Below are 17709 nucleotides of genomic sequence, written 5' to 3' on the forward strand. Positions count from 1 at the left end.
TGTAATGATTTGGGGAATCATTCCCAGAAGATTGGTCTACTAAGCTGGATGGTTCCACTTCCATTTGTGGACATATTACCTACCTTAGTATAAAAAGACCTGCAGTTTTTCTGCATTTTCTGCAGCCAGTGATACATGGCTGCATTGTTTTGGGCTCCAACTTGAATGCTCACCTGCTGTTTAATGACAGAGTGCTTTGCTTTAAGCCACAGGGGACAGGAACTGGTTATACTGCACAGCACTGGGTCTGAGAGGGCATTTCAGCCAATAAGGACAGGTGGCACATGAAGCACACAACAGCTGTTCACAAAAGACAAAGAATGCAACAGCTCCTGCCAGAGTCATCCTTTCTCCCTGCCTGTAAGCAGGACCAGATTTTCCCTTGGGGCAACTGGTCATCTATGAGACATTTACACAGTGACCTTTTGGGAGCTGTGTCCCTTCTGTACTCACATTTCCTGTAACAGCAGGCACTGTGGTCTGTCAGTGAGTTGCATGGCCATGTGTCTTGTCTCTCACATGCAGGTGATGACACCCTACTTAATTTTACATGCCCATTCTGGTAGGTGCACCTTTTCCTGATTATTTACAAAGTACTACACCATTGAGTTTCTCAGTCACATTGCTACATGTTTTGCAATCTGCATCTTTTTTCGAATAACCTTTTTATTTCAGAGCCATTTTAGGTTTATAGAATTACTATGTAGAGTATAGCATTCCCACAGGCCCTTCACCCAATTTTCTGAATTATTAACATCTTCCTTTATTATGATACATCTGTTGCAATTATATTAGTCTATACTTAATTTTTATCAAATTCCCTTTTTCTGTTCTAGGGCGCCATCCAGGATATATTACATTAGTAGTCATGTAGGCTTCTCTTGGCAGTGACAGTTTCTCAGTGTCACTCATTTTTGCTGACCTTGACAATTCCAAGGTGTACTTACATTCATCTTTTCAGGGGTTTCCTTTACTTCACTAACAATAAGAATCAGGGAATCAGAAGAAATCAATATACCACTGGAAGAAGGTATCAGTAGGGTCTGAGCCTTTAAAGCAACACCTGTCTTGAGCTTTCATAAAGACACTCATCATGCTTCCCCAAGTGACTGTGAGTACGTGAGGCGTGCTGGGTGCACTGTCTGCCCCCTGGATATGCAGAGAGATGCCCAGCAAATTTCTGGGAAGGGTCCAATGGAGCCATATTTCCCAACCTGGCCGATCATTACATCCAGATGGAGAATGCTATAAAGCACAGATTAGCAGGCCTCAGGCCAGGCATGCTGGGTCAGAATCTCTAGCAAGGGGGTTTTGAATTCTGTATTTTATAATCCCTTTTTAAAAATAATAATGTTATTATTTTAAAATAGAATACTATAAAGAAATCATAGCCTATAATCTGTTAGTATCATTAACATAAATAAAATAATAAACATAGAAAATTTAGAGTAACCAAAAGTCCAGAATGAAACTGAGTACCCCCTACCCAATAACCTGTTTAATCATTTACTAGGGACACTTTGGTTTCTCCTGTTTTATTGTTGTTTGCTTTGAGATTTGTATTTCTACAGCTTCCCAAGGTATTTGAGTATAACCACTAATTTGGAACCATGATTACAGAAGAAACAAAAAATTCATCTGTGGGAGAGTAGAATGCTCTTTTCAGTCTGAAATTTATTATAAACTTATGAAGGGCTGCTCCTCCTTTTCCTCTCTTGCACAGCCAGTCCCCAAACCAGGAGATGGGTGGACATCTGCACAGGGAGGCAGCCTGTGACAGCCTGGGGGAGCTGGAGCTCAAATGGCATGAGAAGGGTATTCACACTGCAATGGGGCACCTCGAGGATTCAGAGCCCAAGCAAGGGGAGGGATGCATCCTCGAGTATGTTGTCCCCATAATGGGAGTCAGAGCCTGAATGGGGGGGCATCCACATAAGGAAAGGGGTGAATGTAGGGTGATGGGAGACTGGTTACATATGGGCAGGTTAATTGGATCAGTAAATATAATACTATAATAAGGGTAATGGGAGCTAAATCCCTCACTGTTGGAGAAGATGGTTAACTGATATGAAAAGGAAAAAGGATAGAATAAACCCTGGATATCCTACAGTTAGAGCTATCACTATGAACTTAGAGATTTAAATATACATATGTTATTTATAAGTAAATATCAAATACATATTTATGTTCTAAAATATATAAAACAGATACACCAGGTATGTGGTGCATTCCCATTATCCCAGCAACTTGGGAGGGTGAGGCAGGAGGATCACAATTTTGAGGCCAGCCTTAGCAATTTAGCAAGGCCTTAAGCAACTTAGTGAGACCTGGTTTCAAAATAAAACGGAAAAGGGGCTGGAGATGTGACTAAGAAATCCCCAGTACAAAAATAAAACAGATGCATATATATTACTTACATGTACACACACACACACACACACACACACACACACACGTGCAATGCGTGTATGCTCTTTGAATGGGCCTGGGAGCAGAGACTCTGCAGTGGGCATAGGTACACCTAGTGCCCAGATCCTGGCTTTAATACCATTTTCCACTAAAAAGAATCAGGGATCCTTGGAGAAATGACTGATTTCAAGGCGATGACAGGCAAAGAACATGATGAGCCTAAAACATCTTGTGCCAGAAATCAAGGAAGTGCTCTAAGAATGATGAGGACATGCCCAAAGGACACAGGAGCAGGCTAAAGGGATCTGGTAAAATTAGGGACAATTTGAACATCAAAATAAATCATGACTATAACAGGTTATACCTCATTGAATAAATAGTAACTCAAGATTTCATATTGAGAAAAATAAATACATGAAAAATGGAATGCTAGATGAAAAAAGGATATTTATATAGTTTCAAAGTACCTTCTGTGAAATATTCATTAATTAAAAGAAAGCTCTGAAATTAAAATAAACATCATCAGCAATAGGACTGAAATTGAGCACCACCTGACTGGATGCAATGAAAAGAACTCACCGTCACTCCTGTGATGTTTCTGCCAGCATTCCTTCTTAAGCTGATGAACTTTTACTGTATTACAATTTCAGGACTCTAGTGGTGGCTTAGATTGGTGGTTCTGACTCAAGGTCTCTCACAAGGTTGCAGTCAAGCTGTTGGCTACAGCTACAATAACTTAAGGCTTCCCGGGGCTGGGGAATCCATTTCTCAGCTCACCCACTTGGTTGACAGTCCTCAGTTTCTCATCGGCAGCTAGATGCTTGAGTTTCTTATGAGCCTATCTATGGGGCTGTTACCAACATGAGCTTGCCTTCCACAGAATAAGTGATTCAACAAATCACTTTTATAACATTGTCACTTCTACTGTATGCTCTTTTCTATAGTTTGAATCTTGACTCTTCCCCAAAGGCGCATGTGGTAAAGGCTTGAGTCCCTAGGCCATGGCTAATAAACTTTTAAGGGGCAGGGCCTAATGGGAAATTCTTAGATCATTTGAGGATGTGCTCTCAAAGGGGACTGTGGGACCCCCCACCTCTTCCTCTTTCTTTTTTGCTCCCTGGCTCATTATGTAAGCAGGTCTGTTCTGCTACACACTCCTGCCATGATGTGCTACCTCACCACAGACCCAAAGTTGAGGGGTCAATCAATCATGAAACCTCCAAAATTGTGAACCAAAATAAACATTTTCTCCTTATGAACTAATATTCTCAGGTATTTTTGTTATAACAACAGCAAGCTGACTAACATTCTTGATCCTAAGATTGACCCCGGTACAAATGAGAGGAGATTATGTAAGGATACGAATAACAGAGGTGAGGTCAATTTGAAGACTGGCTACCACACTTTGATTTGATTCATAATTTGAAGATAATCATGACAAATCAAATCCAAGGCCATTCTACAAAATAACTGGCCTGCATTCTTCAAAATATCAAGGTCATGGAGATCAAGGAAGAATAGGGATGGGTTCCAATATGAGATTCTGGACTGCATCTTCTTGCATTAAAGGGCATTATTGGAACAACTGGCAAAACCCTACTGATTATATTTGACTTTGTAGGAGAATATTCTTATTTTTAGGAAATACCTACTAAAGTGTTAGGAGAGAAAGGATATCAGGTCTACAACTTATCTGCAAATGATTGGGTCAGGAGAGGGTATTCTTTGTTCTATATTTTTAACCATAAGTAAGTTTGAGATTTTTTTTCAAATTAAAAAGGTATATAAATTTTAAAGACCCTGAAAGAAATTTAAACTTATCTAAATTAAACTATTAGATTTCTATGACACTGCTGCTTTTATAGGTCAGAAATGAATGCATATTGGTAATTTCATATGGTTCAATTTAATACAGGAAAATTCCAACGAATTAATCAACACCAAAGATAATGAAATTCAGGATTTCAATAAAAATGCAAAATAATTCATAGTGCCCTTTTGAGGATCTCTCTCCTGCAATTACTCACTCTTTGGCCAGTGTCACCAACATCTGCCTCTGTGCAGACTCCTTTCATGAACACACTGAGAACCTGTAGTGACTCCTATTTTAGAAATGATCCTTTCACTTCATTTTCCCTCCAGATACAGACCTACTTCTTTGTATCACTTTGCAGCAGAGTTTTTTGAAAGACGGTTTTCTACTCCCATGTCTCCTTACTCTCTTCCCATTTTTCCTAAATTCGCCCCAGGGAGGCTTGCAAGGTCACCACCCACCAAAACTCACTCATTAAGGTCATCAATAAATTTCCTATTGCCTAAACCAATAATGCATTTCTCTAATCAGAACTGCTGCGCACTCCTTCCTTCTAGAAACACTTTCTCTTCTTGGTTGCTGTGAAACCACACTTCTCTTGAGTTTCTTCCTACTTTCCTCTCTGCTTATATCCCTTGCCACCAACAATTCATCCTCCAGGAGAACCTACTGTTACCTTTTAGGGATGTAAATCAGATGATGCCACTCTTCACTTCAGAATCACAGCTAAGCTAATCACAGCTGTGAGGCCCTGTGGATCTGGTCCTTGCCCATTCCTTACTCCGTCTCATTGCAGCTTCCTCTGTGCCTCTTACCCAGTCTTCTGGGTGCCAAGTTTGTTCTGGTCTTTTGTATATGTTCTCTCTGCTTCAAATATTCTTACCCAGTGATCTCATGACACACTCTTCCTTTTCATTCACATTTCAGCTTAAATGTTAACTCGTCAGAGAACTTCCCCCCAAACCTAATCTAAGATAGCATCTGACTCTTACCTGTCCCAATCACCATTTCCCTGGTTTGTGGCCTTCTGAGCATTAATTCTAATAGGAAACTCTTATTAGTTTATTAGTTTAATGCCTGTCTGCCTACCCTAGAACAGAAAGGCCCTAGAGAACTTCATCAGTCTTGTTCTTCACTGTATCCCCAGTGTCTAGAACAGTTCCTAACACATAGTAGGTACTTAATAAATATCTGCTATATAAATGAAATGCCTCCTTTCTGTTTCAAGCTGTTAATGATCCCAGCTATTAGATGACTCATGTCCATGGTAATGACAGTTACCAGAATCTTAGAAATGACCTTCACTCCAAATCACCTTGCCAATCTCAGACCAAAGGAAGAAACTTCAGAACATTGCTGTGGAAGGTTATCCAGCCTCCACTTCCGTGTTCTCAGTGATGGAAGAATTCATGATTTTCAATGACAGAGGTTTACATGACATCATGGGTAGCTCTAATTGTTGGAAAGATTTTCTCTTCAGCAACCCTTAATCTTTGTTCTACTTACTGGTTCCAAAAGCAATTCAAAAAGCCTTGCTTCACCTGACAACAATTCAAATATTACTTGAGGGAATGATCACATGACTCCTAATCCTCTTGTTTGAGATAAATTCTCCCAGCTATCTCAACACTTCACATGACATAAAAAATTAACCAACACTGCATGTGAGAAAGGTCTGCAAAATTTTAGCAGCTTGGTTTAAAAAAGATCAAACTACTCTGAGCATCTTATCTGAGAACTACAATATACGAGTGTCCTTGGATATCCAGGGAACACAGTCTCATTTCTCATGGCTGTCCTGTTCTTGTAACAGCCTGCTTCTCTGCATCGTGCCTTTTCTGATACTGAGAGAACTGGAACAATCACAGACACTCAGGCCTACAAGCATTTTCCTAAGACAAAGACTTATCTTTTTCAGAACACATTTGTGACTCCATGTTTTCATTTCCAAATAAATTTTACATTTTAACAAGATGAGAGAAAGCTCTCATGATGTAACTGTTCACTAATTAGGTTTGCAGCAAAGGCTCTTTGTGAGGGCATTAAACAGTTTACTCCACAAGTTGCTTATAAGCAAAAATCAATTTGGATCTTACCCTCTTTGGGCTTTCACTGTGTGTATAATGTAGGAAGAAGAATATCTGTTGTGGCTAACCAGACAACATTTTGGTGCCTATTTGTTTACTCTTCTGTGACTTTCACTACAGACTAAGCACTCAATAAATGTTATTGAACAAAGGGTTGAGAGAGTGAATAAATGAACCAATGAACCTGAGGATCATAGAAGTGATATCCTAGTCCAAGCCCTCAGTTTACAGAAAAGAGAGTCATGGCCCAGATAAGCAAAGACTGATATCCACAGTGCCAGATGTGGGACCAGATTCCAGGGCTCCTGTTCTCAGGCTTAGAATTCTTCCCACAAATGTACACTGACACTCTTATTGGGCACCTATGCAAATTAATTTTCAATTAATTGAACAAGCATGAATTATTTTTGTTTTGTTCTTAATAACTAAATTATTGTGGGTCACTGCTTTACATCTATGTACTCCAAATGATTATTTTAAGCCAATCACAGTAACCCATGACCTAGCAGTAACATGCTTAGGGGCTGGCATGGAAACCAATCCTGGCTACTGGGGAACAAGGAGAAGTCTGCTGCACTGTCTCTGAGACTCCTTGTTCCTAAGAAACAGACAGAGGAAGCATTTCCCTTTTGTAGTGAGTACCCCAGTATCTGGCTGTGGGACCTGGAACTGCTTCAGCCATCTTGCTATTGGTCTGAGGATGAAGTTTGAGTTAGTCAGCTTTTTGTGACTGTGACCAAAATACCTGACAAAAACAACTTAGAGAAGGGAAGATGTATTTTGGTTCATGATTTCTGAGGATTCAGTCCATGGTTGGCCTACTCTACGGCAGCAATGTCACGGTGGAGGAAAGCTGCTCAGCAGCACATAGCAGCAGGGAAGCAGAGAGACAGAAGGGACAGAGTGGTGGGGTGGGGATGATAAACCCATCCAGGGGACACCTCCCGTGACCTACTTTATCCAACTAGGTTCCACCTTCTAGCCGTCCATGCAGCTATCAGTGGATTAGTTCACTATGAGGTCAAAGCCCCCATGATTCAATCATTGCTTAAAAGTACCTCCTCTGATCTTTGCTGCACTGGCGACCATGCTTTCAACACATGAGTATTTGGGGGACATTCCAGATCCAACCCATAACAAGGAAGGGATGGGGATAGTATAGTAGAGATTCAGAGATTTAGAAAGAACCTTATATGAAGCTCCTGAACCAATCCACTCTGAAGGCTACACTATCTGCCATTTTTTGGTAAAGAAATAAACGATCTTATCATTGGAATCTATGAAATTAGGTGTTCTGTTAACTGGAGCTGAAAGAATCCTAAAAGGTTCAGACTACTTTTTGAGAGAAACTTAAAAAGAGGACAGTTACTTCCTCAATTCCTTAAACAACAACAACAACAACAAAACCCATAGAAAATAAATAAGCATTTCTTCAACTAGTCAGGGCTATCATTCTTCTGGCAAATACTGGGCAAAGGTATGATGATGCCCTTAGTCACCTCTGTGCTGCATGTTGATATACATGGTCAAATACTTTATGCCAATAAGTTCTCAAACTGGTTAGGTCTCAGGGTCCCTTTATGCTCTAAAAACATTACTGAGTGTCCCAGTAAGCTCTGTTTTATATGGGTTATATCTACTAATATTTACCATATAAGACACAATGTAATCCACAAACCTCTGGGATTTCCAAGACCCTTTCATTGGTTTGTGATACTGAGGTGGTAGCACCAAATAGTGATTATCATTTTCTCCACTGTTATGTATTCACAGCAACTAAGCGGGGAAGGAGGAACCATTTAAAGAAACTTTAAAAAGATTAATTAATTAAAAATAACAATATCAAAACAAATAAATGTTAACATACACATATTTTAATGAAAATTAATTATATTTTGTAAACAAAAAAATAGTGACAGAAGAAGCAATATTTGCAAGTCTTTTTTTTTTTTTTATCTAGTTTAAGACACAAGAGAACTGGTTTCTCAAATTGATTTCTCTGAATCTGTCAAGATATGCTGTTTTGGTTGAAGTATATAAAGAAAATAATGGCTTCATAGAGATATATAGTTGGAAAAGAAAGGAGTATTTTAATGCCTTTCAGATATATCTGGATATTTTTCTTTGATACTTCAACAAAATCTGACAAGTTTCTTAAAAATTACTTGTAATGTAGAACTAAACCATATCCATGAACTTTTCATACTCTCTTATCTTAAAACCCATTGGTCTACTTTGCACTTGTAATGGATTTTTTTTTTTAACCCATGCAATCTTTAAACAGTATGTGTTGGTCATCTGGGTTCACTGAGTTATGAAGATCTTCCAAATGGTAATGTGTTTCATTATATAAAAAAATTGTTAAAAATTTATTAAGATTGCTTCTGATCCTATGAGAAAAGGCTGTAAGGTGATGGATACAAGTTTTTCAAAATTTTCACTTTCACTTGAAAGATCTAACTCTGTCATTTGGTAATGAATACTGTCAATTGTTTTCCTTGAAGTGACAGGCTTGCTTTGTTCATTTTTGACAGTGTCTGCCAAATACCTGAGTCTGAAGAACCACAGTTTGTCTGTCAGTCATTATTTTAATAGGTGTTCTGGGAAAAAAGTAGTGAGTTTGGCTCATATTCGAACAAGTCCTCTTCCTCAAGACAACCATGGTACCTTGATATGCAACAGAGGTACTTTATGTATACTGTATTTCTCATTTGTCACAAGTAACACTAAAATGACATGCATTCGAGGGTTACTTAACACTTTTTACTACTTCATCAAAGACTTCCTTAGACATAATGAGCAGTTCCCCCTTCCCCACTTAGTTGCTGTGAATACATAACAGTGGAGAAAATGATAATCACTATTTGGTGCTACCACCTCAGTATCACAAACCAATGAAAGGGTCTTGGAAATCCCAGAGGTTTGTGGATTACATTTTGAGGACCACTGCTTTATGCCTTCTCTTTTTCTTTCTGTTTCCTTCATCAAGGGAAGAAAAAAAACTATTAGCCATTTGCTAGCATGGATATTTAGTGCTATCTGTGCTTCCTATGGGCACATTTAGCTGCTCTCAGCAGGCATATGGATTGAGTAAATTCCAGGTGCCTGGCTCAGAAGATCATGTTATTGGGCTTTGGTTTTGAGTCCAAAGAGATGAATTTGAGTCTTAGCTTTATCACTTAAAAGTTATATAACTCTGAATGACCTACTGATCCTCTCCAGGTCTCCCTTTCTTATATAATCAGAGGATTAATCTGATAATCTCTAAATATCTTTTAGTTCTTAAATTTCATGGCTCTACTGCCACCCCACCATCTTGCATCTCTCCACAAAGGACTGATTCTTTGTATCTCTAGAAATCATTACAGACAGCCTCGGGGAGGAATAAATATGTTAAGAATTCAGAAGACACCAACTGATTTTCTTATAAGACTACTGAGAAACACATCCAAAGTTACATATGTAAAGACAAAGATTAAAGGCAATAAGAAACAACAAACTTAATACACAATAAACTAAATTTAATTGTCTCATCAAAGTAAGACCTACTTTGTTAAAACTGTTCAAAACAAGTAAACAAAAGATCTTTGGTCCCATAGGAATAACAAAGAACAGAAAAGCGTATGTAAGACTAAATGGAGAAATTTCAAATATAATTTTACTTACAGTTGCCAAAAAAACACCAAAAATTATATTTTCCACTTTTCTATCTGCTAAACATTTTTCCTACTACTATTCTATTATCAAAAGTAAATGTATTTGAGCACACTAACTCTATTTAGTTGATTTACTTTTCTATTTTCAAACCATGTGATAAAGGAGCTACCAATTTAGCTATATATCTTCTAAAATAAGCCTAAAGGAATTTTATTTCCAGGAAGGAATACATTATTCTGAAGTACAAGGCTTTAAAAATCACTAATTGATTTTATTTTGACATTAAGTAATGAATTCCTGACATAATTATAAAAAGTAAAACAAAATAGCTAAGAAAGTCAATCCTTGTGTTCTTTTGGATAAGAACAGGATACATTTTAATCAGGCATCTTGGGGTTTAATTGATATTTAGGTGAAATCACACATACAGAATAGAAACTGTGGCCCTTTAGTAATGGATCTCAGAAACAGTATTTTTCAAGTAATGGAAAGTGGGTGTAAAAAGGAAGAGTTTTAAAAATACACAAATTTCTATTCTTTCCAAGAAAAATCAAACTACAATTTTTCAAAATCATAGGATTCTAAAAGTAAGGTAAATGTAAAAACTAAGCATTTTTTTTTTTTAAGAGCTTCATGCATTTGGGAACTACAGGCAAATGCAAATCAGGAAATCATGCTTCTGTTCTAGGCATGCTGATAAAGGGATTTCAAAAGCTAGCTACATATGGAATTCTCTCATCAAGAGCTTCAACAATTTGGTAGCATTAGGGCATTAAAAACAAATCAGAGAATCATGGTCCATTTTAGCCTGTCCTACTAACATAATGTATAAGTTAACTAATACGGACAGCAATAGTTTGTCCACTGAGAAAATCACAAAATGCCTGCCGATAAATCTGAGTTGCTACATTTAAAACTGCAAATAGACCATAGTAAAATTAAAACTTACAAATAGTTACCATTTGCTTCAATTTGCTAATACTGGCATTTCTCTCTCACACTTAATTATTGCATATTCCTAAAAGAGATAAAATTACTGGATGCCAAATATTACTCATTCATATTTTACTTATAGTTTCCTACATACCAGGTATCAGGGTCTGGGATTATTAAGATAGATGAGCCCTGGCCTCAAATAATTCATAATCTTTTTAGGTTAGTCTTAGAATAAAAACCCACCACTTAAGGGGTTCAATTTATTAAGTACTTTCTGTTCCTGGGGAAGGAGGGTAGAAGGATGTCTAAAATATGAGCAAACCTTTAATTATGAAAACATTATGTAATTGATTTCCATGGGATTACTCCTCAAATTTCTTCATAAGACCATAAAGAAAACAAGCAATCATATTAAAATATCAAACATGGAAAATTACTTACATAATAATAAAAGACTTTTTTGTTGACTTTTAAGCATAATTAGGACTTAGTGGAGTTTGTATTTTTTAAAATCATGTGTAAAAACTCAACAGGATTCTGAATCATACAAAGAATAGCATAATTAACTTTAAAGTAAAAATGTATTTTCTTGTATTTTAACCAAAATTTATCTAAACTGAAAAGACTTCTAGTATTTGCTCAGAGAAAATAGGCTATAATCACAATATACCTGGATGTTCATCTTCACTGTGCAAAGGGAATGGTTGTCAGGAAGCCACGGTGACATAGCACAAGCTCATAATCACCCATCTGCCTGGAATCATCCCACCCACCTGCCATACATAACACTGATGGTAATTTGGCAAACAAACAAAATAACAAAGGTTAAAACATTATAAATGTGGTTCTTATGTAGACAGCTAACAAAACCAATGAGTAATACCCCTTACATAGCCATATCATATATCCAATTCTAAAATCCCTCAAGATTAACTGGTTGTTCATGTAAAAAGTAAGACATGGTTATATGGAATAAAAATATATTTTAAAAATCATAATAATTTTTTTTATCTTGCTGGCATGGTGGTGCAACCCTATAAACCCTGTGACTTGGAAGGCTGACACAGAGGGTTGCAAGTTTGAGGCCAGCCTTGAAAACATAGTGAGACCCTGTCTTCAAATAAAATAAAAAGGGGCCAGTGGTGCACACCTGTAATCCCAATAGCTTGGGAGGCTGAGGCAGGAGGATTACAAGTTCAAAGTCAGCTTCAGCAACTTAGTGAGGCACTTAGCAACTTAGTGAGACCCTGACTCTGAAAAAAAATAAAATATACATAATGAAAAAAAATATATAAATAATGACTGGGGATGTGGCTCAGTGGTTAAGCATCCCTGGGTTCAATCCTCAGTACAAAAAATAATATAATATAAAAAAGGATGGGGATGCACCTCAACGGTAAAGCACCCCTAGGTTCCATGCCCAGAATTAAAAAAAAACTATCTCTATCAGTAATTAAAGGATTCTTTTTCACTTTACTCTGACCATGGATTCCTAGAAAACTTTTAAAAACATATGTAATATGCTCTCTTCTGCATGTGCTCCTGCCATCGTGATACTATTTGCCATGAGCCCCTTGCTAGAGCTTAACAGATGCTAGTGCCATGCTCTTGAACCTTCAGAACTATGAATTTTTTTCTTTATAAAGAAGAAAAGAGGTATCTCAGTCTCAAGTATTTTGATGTTGCAACACAAAGTCGACTAAGACATGTCTCTAAAAGTGGTGAATATGATAGAGGCTTGACAACATGTGCCCATATAAGTGGGTACTTAAGACTTCATGTGAGACTGTGAAAGCTCCTGTAAAGTTTGCGCTCACCAAAATAAAGCAGACAATACACTAAGTTTGTTGGAAAATCAAAGTCATTTTAGGTACCTTAAATTAGTAACATGAGTACCAATAGTTAAATTCTATTCATTTTTTCTTAAATGCCAGAAACCTTTCAGAATAGTCCTCCCCTGAAGTTTAAAAATGCATCGTTTCAATAAATTTGTCTTGTTTAACAATAGCAGATGGTACTGCAGATAATATTCAAATGAAGAGGCATTCACTGTTCTCCTGCTGCCCTTTCTATCCATCTGATGGCTTTTTCATTCTGATTTTTAGCTGTACCTACCTCGTGATTATTCCAGCTCCCGATTCCCTGGAAGAAACAGGAGTGTATTCTCCAAGGCCTGCATGCATTGTATTCACTACAGATATAAAAGAGAAACCTCTCTTGTCTCTTCCTGACCTTTCTCCTTTCTTTCTGATAACCCCCAGAGCAATCACTCATATACACTTTCATTCATTCATTCAATAAACATGTATCAAGTGCCAAGATGCCAGGAACAGGGCTAAGTTTTTTAATTCATGTGATTACAAAACAGGTGTGTTTGTATGAATCCCACTGTGACTGTGACTGTGTTACCTGCAGTAAGAAATGTACTCTGCAAGGCAAACCAATACACAGGTGCTATACTTAGGCATAGAAAAAAGGTTCATGAAGCAAGACTTACTCACACTACGTGCCATGCACTGATGCCTTTTATTGCATTCAGTTCAGTTCTATTTCACTTCATTGTGTGGAGACCTAGTAAATTAATTTCACAACCCAATAATGAGTCAAGAATTGTAGTCCGAAAAATACTGCCCTATAATATATAGTGGAAACTTGCAATTTGTAATACAATTGTATTTTTTTTAACTAAAAATATCCTGAAGGTGATGGAGAGAAGAGGGTGAAGGAGAAAAAGGGAAAGCAAGAAAAGGGTAAAAATAAAATAAAATGCAAAAATACATGGGAAAAATCCAAGGGGAATAAAGAGAGAGAGAGAGAAAAAGCGAAGTCCAGAATGAAAGACTATCATGATCATTTCTGAAGTGAGGGAAGAGGTGGCATCTTTGTCTCCTTAGAGGAACTGTTACCACCTACTAGGGAATTAGCTGATTATTCATCGATCTCTGCCTTCCAACTGTTCTAATTCTTAAACCTTTAAAGATTGACTCAACAAAAGTGACCCATTAAGATAGAAATGCTTATTTAGCTTGCAGCACAGAATGATCATACAGAGAACTAGATGAAATCTGTAGGGAGGGGTGTGGCCCAAGGAGTTACCCATATATGGGTAGCTATTGAAAATGATATCATGAAAAATATAAGAAGATAAGTTAATCCTGACCATGTACCGAGACCATCTCATCAGTTGGAGGGTTCTAATTCTAACTACAAAAGGGAAAGAATGGGGCATGCACTCTAAAGTCAGTAATTACCACTTATTATGAGATGTTCTTAGGGAATCAATGCAATTTTCTGGTCCTAAAACATATACATATATCCTGCTGGACATTTCTGTTTGTCCTGCCCCAGAATAATTTACATATGGGAGTATTCATACAAATAATGTATCATATTTTGAATTGCAGTTTTTAAATGAGTGAAACATATTCCTAGAATTAGTAAGCCTCAGAATAACAGGCATTAATAATGTTTGTGTTCATATCTTTTTTAGCCTACTACTGATTGGCATTTGATGCTGGGTGAAAAACCTTCTAAAGAACTTGTAGGAGTGTAAAATGAGAATATGTTGATCTTACATGAACACAGGGAGTCACCAACCAGCCCCACAGCACCCCACCTGCCAGGCTCAGGAAGTCCTTCCACTTGGGTCATTGGTTACAGGTGTTATGGGAAAGAGAAGAAAGAGGAAATACTCTACTTTTTCAGAGGGCATAAGTAAAAAAAGAAACAGGAGTGGGAAGAGGGCAGATAAAGAAGAAACAGAATAGGGGAAGAACTGAAAAAGTTCCCTCTCAGACGAGGAAAAAAGAAGGTGTTGAAAACTAGCAGGGTACTGGGGGGTACTCTAGGATGCTCAGGGGGACTTCATAGAGACTTCTAGTAATGGGTGGGATGGGGTGAGATCCAGTATATTTCAACAAATATTCACTGAGTGCTCAATTTAAGGTCTATTCTGGGAACAGCAGAGGTCACCAAAGGTGGGATGCCCTCTAGACATAAGTAACCTAGCACAATTAATACCACTGTTCTGGTGGTGGGTCAATAATCTCTATACCACGTTACAAAATCAGCAAGTGTATTTGCCCATGAAACTTCAGTATGCCTCTGTGAGGGATAACAGGAGGGGTACTTGGGAAAGAATAAAGGTATAATCTCTTTAAATACTAAAAAACATTCAAGATCAACAGAGTAGAGACACAGAGAGGTGTCTATAAGTCCAGGTCATGTCAGAAGACCAAAATAAGGGCTGTCAATGCTAACAACCCAGCATTTCTATCCCATGGTTATAAAAGCATATGGTGACACTAGGCCCTGAAGCTTAGGGATGGAGAGCACAGGCTCTGGAACAAGCCTGTCTGGATTTGAATCCTGGTTCCTCCACTTACTAGCTGTTTGAATTTGAGTAACTTATGAAACTTCTCTGTGCTTCAGTTTCTCTGTATGTAAAGCGGAAATGATAATAAGATTTACTTCCTAGGGTTAGTGTGGGAATTGAGTTAATATGGGTTAAGATACATAGAGAAGTGCCCATCATACACTGAATATTCTGTAAATGTTGGCTGATATAATTGCTCCCTGATCACCTCCCATACATTCAGGGAGTCATATGTATCAGGGAGAGGTCACACTCAGACAAAATATAGCTGTGGGTATTTGGACTGCCAATGTAGACATTGACCAGTTGCAAGGTTAGCATCTACCCCTAGGCAATATCCTGAAAGACCTTGGATGAAAGTGTCCAGGTCTTTGTATGCACAAATCAGGAGTCCCTGCTCCAACTGCTTTTTGGCAGTTATTTACTGTCAGTATTTTTAACATTTAATATTGTAAATAGCCCCTATTTAGAAATGAAAAACTGGTATGCCTCATGATTTAAAAAAAAAAAAACTGGTAAGATGAGAAACTATTTAGAGATGAGTAGACAGAAATGTACATGAACTTCAAAGAAAATTAGAACTACTTCTATTTTTTATTTTTTGTAGTACAGAGGGGCCTGAACCCAGGGCCTCACGCATGCATTCTAACACTGAGCTACATCCCAAGCTCTATACCTGTTTTAAAATATACTAGAACCTAAAACATAAGAGAACTTCAAGAATATCATATAAATCTAATTTGTTTGTTTGGCATAGCTTTAGAAATCTAAAAATGAATAGATGACATTTTAAGAACCTGGTTACAGAGTTCCAATTTAAAGGGCACTCATGCATGCGCGCACACACACACACATACACATGCACCCAAAACACTCTTCAGCAGTTGCCATGACAACATAATACAGAGCCTACCAACCTCTTTGTTATCCTGCTGAAGATGCTGAGCAAAAACACTCATGATGGATTCTTTACTAATTAAGTGGAAAAGGTTAAAAAATTCTAGATCTCCGTAGTTTTCATCTGTGCTGGGCCTCAGTAAAGAAAATACCAAATATTTTAAGAAAAAGGATATGAAAATAATAACTACAAGATCAATTACAGATAAAAGTGAAAACAATGTTGGAAAAAAATGGGGAAATGTTTTTTTTTTTATTTTTACTTTATCATCATCTCTTAATAAGTTCTATTGTACTATTTTAACAGAAGAATCAACTTCATACAATTGGTTAACAAGATCTCTTATTTTACTAACACACTTAAATGCTTTCCTTGTTTAACCACCTCAATTTTAACTCATTTGAGAGCCCATATTCCCATATGCTAAATAGCTAACAAAATGGTCTCTAAATTAATAGGAGTTTACATGCTCCCAAAAGAAGGGAAAAAAATAGGAATAAACAACACTTTTGGAGGCTGTGATAAAACACTGTCTCATTTTCCTTCCACTTCTCTGATTAGCCATCTCTGTCTCCTTCACAGGTTGCTCTCTTTCTCTAAGCGCTTAGACCCAGAGCTTACCAGGATTAGCTTTAGACAAATCTCACTCTAGCCTCTTCTTGGCAGTCTCATCTGTAATCAGTGGCTTTAATTATCACTCTGAGCATTCACATCCCCAGCCCAGACTCTCTTCTGAGCTCCACATCAGTTGGTCCAGCTGCCTCCTAAACCCCTCCACACTGATGCCACTTTACAGGCAAATCAGGTCTTGCTGCAATGCTCCTCACCTCCATAAACGTCAGCTTTGAATGCTCCCAGCACAAATACCCTCAATATCTATCTGCTGAATGAACATGTGAATAAACGAATCAATCAATCAACCAAACTGTCACAAAAAACAAAAATCCTAAGGGTCATCCTTGATAACGCATTCTTCCTTCCCTTCCATGAGTGAGGATCCAAAATCCTGTCTATTTTGCCTCCAAAATACTTCCCAAATCCATCCCATTGTCAATATCCTCACAGTCACTACTCAAAGGTAAAAGTCTACTCTGGATTGCTGTCATATCCTCTGAACCATCAATCAGGAATGTTCAGGTGTAAAGGACACAGAGAAGTCAGGCAGTCAGCATGTTCCAAATAAGCAATTCATTGACCAAACTGATACAGTAGGTCTAAGAAAAGGGAAGTGAACATTTACTAACTGTAAACTAAATGCAGACACTGATTTAGGTGCTTCACCTAGACTACCTCACTGAATCTACACAGTGACCCATTTTATAGAAGAAACTCAATTGCATATATGGTGTCAGGGAAACTTTCCTGGTCATAACCCTTAACTATGCTTGATGCCAATATACAAAAAACAATGATGAATATGAAGAACAAAGATGATGATGAGCACAACCGAGAATTTGTTCAGACACTGTTCAGAGCACTTCTTTATTTAAGTTTCACTACCCTCCTCTGAAGTAGTGTATTATGGTTCCCTTTT

The 17709-nt window shown here is 37.6% G+C and overlaps 1 protein-coding gene across 3 annotated transcripts in view; it reads right to left on the bottom strand.

The window, feature by feature from the left end:
- Fig4 (FIG4 phosphoinositide 5-phosphatase) overlaps window positions 1–17709 on the bottom strand; it is a 110367-nt gene that overhangs the window by 11019 nt on the left and 81639 nt on the right. The window lies entirely within an intron of this gene.

The sequence above is a fragment of the Marmota flaviventris genome, chromosome 6, assembly GCF_047511675.1.
Source record: "Marmota flaviventris isolate mMarFla1 chromosome 6, mMarFla1.hap1, whole genome shotgun sequence".
NCBI classification, from domain to species: domain Eukaryota; kingdom Metazoa; phylum Chordata; class Mammalia; order Rodentia; family Sciuridae; genus Marmota; species Marmota flaviventris.